At 34.5% G+C, this 4,955-nt stretch overlaps 2 long non-coding RNA genes across 2 annotated transcripts; one reads left to right on the plus strand and one right to left on the minus strand.

The window, feature by feature from the left end:
* The first annotated feature begins 2,009 nt into the window (after positions 1-2,009).
* On the plus strand, positions 2,010-3,407 carry LOC127534659 (uncharacterized). Its single transcript, XR_007942892.1, has 3 exons — positions 2,010-2,162; positions 2,891-2,999; positions 3,159-3,407. It is a non-coding gene; the product is annotated as an uncharacterized LOC127534659 (long non-coding RNA).
* A 138-nt stretch (positions 3,408-3,545) lies between these two features.
* On the minus strand, positions 3,546-4,522 carry LOC127534663 (uncharacterized). The gene is made up of 2 exons (XR_007942897.1): positions 4,156-4,522; positions 3,546-3,999 (listed from the first exon to the last, which is right to left on the minus strand). It is a non-coding gene; the product is annotated as an uncharacterized LOC127534663 (long non-coding RNA).
* Positions 4,523-4,955: the final 433 nt, after the last annotated feature.

The following is a 4,955-nucleotide window of genomic DNA, read 5'->3' on the forward strand; positions in this document are numbered from 1 at the left end:
ATAGTTACCCTTGTATTGAATTTATTTGTTTTGCTTGCTGAGTGCAGTATAGGGAGGGGGCTGGGATGTTCGGAGCAGGTATAAACTCAAGAATGTGGTAAAAACAGTTTACTTCCACTCAACAACCAACAACTAACACATTTATACACATATATGTGTGTGTGTGTGTGTGCGCGCGCGGGGGGGGGGGGGGGGTAATTATAGGGGTTGTGGGGACCTAATGTCCCACAACCATAGGAAAACCAAAAGAAATGTCATTTGTGGGGACCTCATTTGGGTCCCCATGAGGGGAAACAGTGATTTTCTTGGCCATGTTGTTGTTACTGAAAAAGTAAAAGTGCAAAAATGTTTCTTTAGGGTTAGGCATTGTTTTGGTCTGGGTTAAGGTTAGGGTTAGGGTAAGGGTTAGGGGTTAGATATGAATGGGAGTCAATGGTAGGTCCCCACAAGGATAGGAATACACAGTGTGTGTGTGTGTGTGTGTGTGTGTGTGTGTGTGTGTGTGTGTGTGTGTGTGTGTGTGTGTGTGTGTGTGTGTGTGTGTGTGTGTAGTGCTTAACAAATACCACCTGTCATAAAAATGAGACAATGTAAATATTTCTGTCAAAAATTTGTTTCAAACTATGAAATGTATTATTATTTATTAGACAAAGAACAAACTGGAACAACTAAAACCAAATATCTTAATATTGTGTATCACATCACACCTCCTCCTTCTCCTCCTCTTCCATGCTTCGCGGTGGGAACCATGCATGTAGAGATTATCTGTTCACCTTTTCTGCATCACATAAAGACATGGTGGGTGGAACCAAAGATCTCAAATGTGGACTCATCAGACCAAAGCACAGATTTCCACTGCTCTGATGTTCATTCCTTGTTTTTCTTGGCCAAACAAATCTCTTCTGCTTGTTGATTTTCCTTAGTAGTGGTTTCTTAGCAGCTATTTGACCATAAAGGCCTGGTTGGTCAGTCCCCTCTGAACAGTTGATGTACGGATGTGTCTGCTACTAGAACTCTGTGTGGCATTTATCTGGGATCCAGTCTGAGGTGCTGTTAACTAGTGATTTCTGAGGCTGATAATTTGGATGAACTCAGCAGCAGAGGTGACTCTTGGTCTTTCTTTCCTGGGGCAGTCCTCATGTCAACCAGTTTCGTCTTAGAACTTGATTGTTTTTGCGACTCCACTTGGGGATACATTCAAAGTTTCTGCAATTTTCCTGACTGACTGACCTTCAGTCCTTAAAGTAATGATGGATTGTCATTTCTCTGTACTAAGCTGGTTGGTTCTTGCCATCATATGGATTCTAATAGTTGTGAAATAGGGCTGTCAGCTGTGTACCAACCTGACTTCTGTACAACACAACTGATGGTTCCAACCCCATTAAGAAGGCAAGAAATTCCACAAATTAACCGTTTCAGGTGACTACCTCATGAAGCTTATAGAGAGAATGTCAAGGGCTTGCAAAGCTGTCATCAAAGCAAAGGGTGGCTACTTTAAGGAATCTAATATATATATATATATATATATATATATATATATATATATATATATATGGCATGCCGTTTAGGAAATTATATATATAATGAAACTTGATATATATATAATGAAACTTGATATATATATAATGAAAGTCGATATATATATAACGAAACTTGATATATATATAATGAAACTTGATATATATATAATGAAAGTCGATATATATATAATGAAACTTGATATATATATAATGAAACTTGATATATATATAATGAAAGTCGATATATATATAATGAAACTTGATATATATATAATGAAACTTGATATATATATATATATATATATATATATATATATATATATCGACTTTCATTATATATATATCAACTTTCATTATATATATATCAACTTTCATTATATATATATCAAGTTTCATTATATATATATATCGACTTTCATTATATATATATATATATATCAACTTTCATTATATATATATCAAATCTTTTTTTCCTACCGAGCCCCGGAAGGGACATGTCCGTATGGCGAAGCGACAATGAAGGACACTCACCCGGACGAGAATTTTATTGAGTTTTATTTTGAAATCGGCCTGAAATACACAGACATTCAAGCAGTGCGATGCGCTAAGAGTCTGCCATGCAGACCAGCGATCCTGATAATGGTAAGTTTTATTTCTCCAACATCCTGCTGTTATCCTACTATGAATACGCTAGCTACAACAGTCCCACGTCAGTATTATGAACGTTCCGCCAGCTAACGCGGTCCGGACACCGGATCACTGATTAGAGGTTGGCGTTGAACTATTGTTTGCCAGCCAGTTAGCCGCTGGTAAGCTAACAAGCTATGAAACAACTCCTTATAAAACCGGAGGAAAGCAGCAGCAATATTTCAGTCCAAGACCTGTATTCAGAACCTCCCACGCTGTTACACAATGACCCATTAATCATATTACTGAACTATATGGTTATCATTGAAATTTTCCTTGAAGAACCAGTGAACTCTTTGCGAACACATTTTAATTTATGTGTTGATTATGTTTTGTATCAGTAATACAAGTCTAAAAAACTGATTCAAATGATCAAGTTAACACAATGAAGTAAAGAGTACTGGTAATCTGCAGCTATTTTCATAATTTCAAGGTAAAATTCTGATGTGTGATTTTCTAGCTTTGCAGATGTGGAAATCCAATGCACTGATTTCTTATACACAGATGCTTTTGGTGTTTTTTGTTGTAAAATAAAACAAGGCATTTATCACTGTTGGAAATTATTACAGGTATTATTTGTAACACTTTCTAACATTGTATGGACAAAGCAATAAATCAGTTAATGAATAAAATCATTTGTATTACAGATGCTATCAACAGCATGTCTTGTTCATTTTATTTAGTTGTCGGCCTTGGATGATGAGGTCCAGTTACCAGGAGCACTAGTCTGCAGCTTACTGGTTCCGTCCTGCAGCTCCTCCACGCCGTCCTCCTCTCTACAGACCAAATCAAGTAAGATCTGTTTAGACTATGCAGACATCAACATGATCAGTATGTTATCTTTTGACCCATCCTAAAATCACAAAATAGAACATTTACTTTAAGTTAACTGTGTTTATGAAAATAGAAAATAATTACTGACAACTAGTACTTTTTGGTGCTTTTATGCAGGAAAAGGGAACCAGGAAGCTGCTTTGGATCCTCTGCAGTATCTGGAGAGGTCAGAGGAACGGTTCTTGGAACAGATCGGAAGACACCAAGACGTGACCTCTGCCATTCTCCAGAACATCCAGAAGATGAATGAAAACCTTGGTTGCACTGATGGGACGCATGGCGTCGGTGCTGGAGCAACTGTCCCAGAATTAAACTGCATTGTTGACTATTGGCTTTTCTAGAAAATAAATCTTTTTTAGTACTTCACCTGTTTTGTATTTTACTCATGCACTTTGGGTGAATAAACAGAAATTTGTGATGAGAGATGCAAATTTTGTCTATAATCTACAGAGACTTTATTCAGTGTTCAGTGCACACTTTTGTTACACACATTTTGACAGATAAGCAGTTGTGCTTTTCAAGCAGATTTTAGTCAGAAACATCAGTAGCATATGTTTTTTTTTACTGTTACACCAATCTAGGTAGATAAACTGCACTACTGCAGCAGACATATTATTGAAATGTGCTTCTATTATGTGTCTACATACACTGCTCACAAATAGTTATTCAACTTTTGGGTGAAATTGATGGAAAATATAAAAAGTGCATGCTGTAGTGATATATCATAAAAATAGGGTATTTAACTAGAAACATGCAATAGTGATTTCCTCATCTCAAAAAAATTTATTGAATCAAAAGCTAACAACAGTGGAGGGTATGTCACAATAAAAATGTCTCAGTTTGGACAGAACAGCAGCCTTCAGCTGAAATCCAGTACAATTGTGTCCCACCAGTGGCGTGATCATGGATGTGTCCAGGCAGCAGCTGACCTCTGCCTCGTAATTAGCCTTAAGACCAGCTATAAAGATAAACATAGATATTATCATTATCATCAACATATGGTGCATGTGTTTAACCTTTAAGCTATGTAGGGATGCAAATGTAGTCGAAGCTAAGTAGCTAAGCTAATGCTAACACGTTCAGTGTTCAGAATCAAAACATCTCTAAAAATTACCTGTTTTCTCAAACGTAGTCGCCGTTCCCTGTGACAACCATGAAGACAGATAATCACAGAAGAGCTCATCTGAAGAGCAAATGTCCAATAAGGTTCCTGTTTTTGTTTGCCATGTCCTTCCAGGGCTCAGTAGGAAAAAGTCTGAATATATGGAATGAAACTTTGAATAGATGGAATGAAAATCTGAACATTCTATATTCCGACTTTCATTATATATATATCTCAACTTTCATTATATATATATCAACTTTCATTATATATATATCAAGTTTCATTATATATATATCAAGTTTCATTATATATATATCGACTTTCATTATATATATATCAAGTTTCATTATATATATATATCAAGTTTCATTATATATATATCAAGTTTCATTATATATATATCAAGTTTCATTATATATATATCGACTTTCATTATATATATATCAAGTTTCATTATATATATATATCAAGTTTCATTATATATATATCGACTTTCATTATATATATATCAACTTTCATTATATATATATCAAGTTTCATTATATATATATCGACTTTCATTATATATATATCAAGTTTCATTATATATATATCGACTTTCATTATATATATATCAAGTTTCATTATATATATATCGACTTTCATTATATATATATATCAACTTTCATTATATATATATCAAGTTTCATTATATATATATCGACTTTCATTATATATATAATTTCCTAAACGGCATGCCATAAATATATATATATATATATATATATATATATGCAGACAGACAGACAGATAGATAGATTTTTTTCAAG

Source organism: Acanthochromis polyacanthus, chromosome 7, assembly GCF_021347895.1.
Source record: "Acanthochromis polyacanthus isolate Apoly-LR-REF ecotype Palm Island chromosome 7, KAUST_Apoly_ChrSc, whole genome shotgun sequence".
Classification (NCBI taxonomy): Eukaryota; Metazoa; Chordata; class Actinopteri; family Pomacentridae; genus Acanthochromis; species Acanthochromis polyacanthus.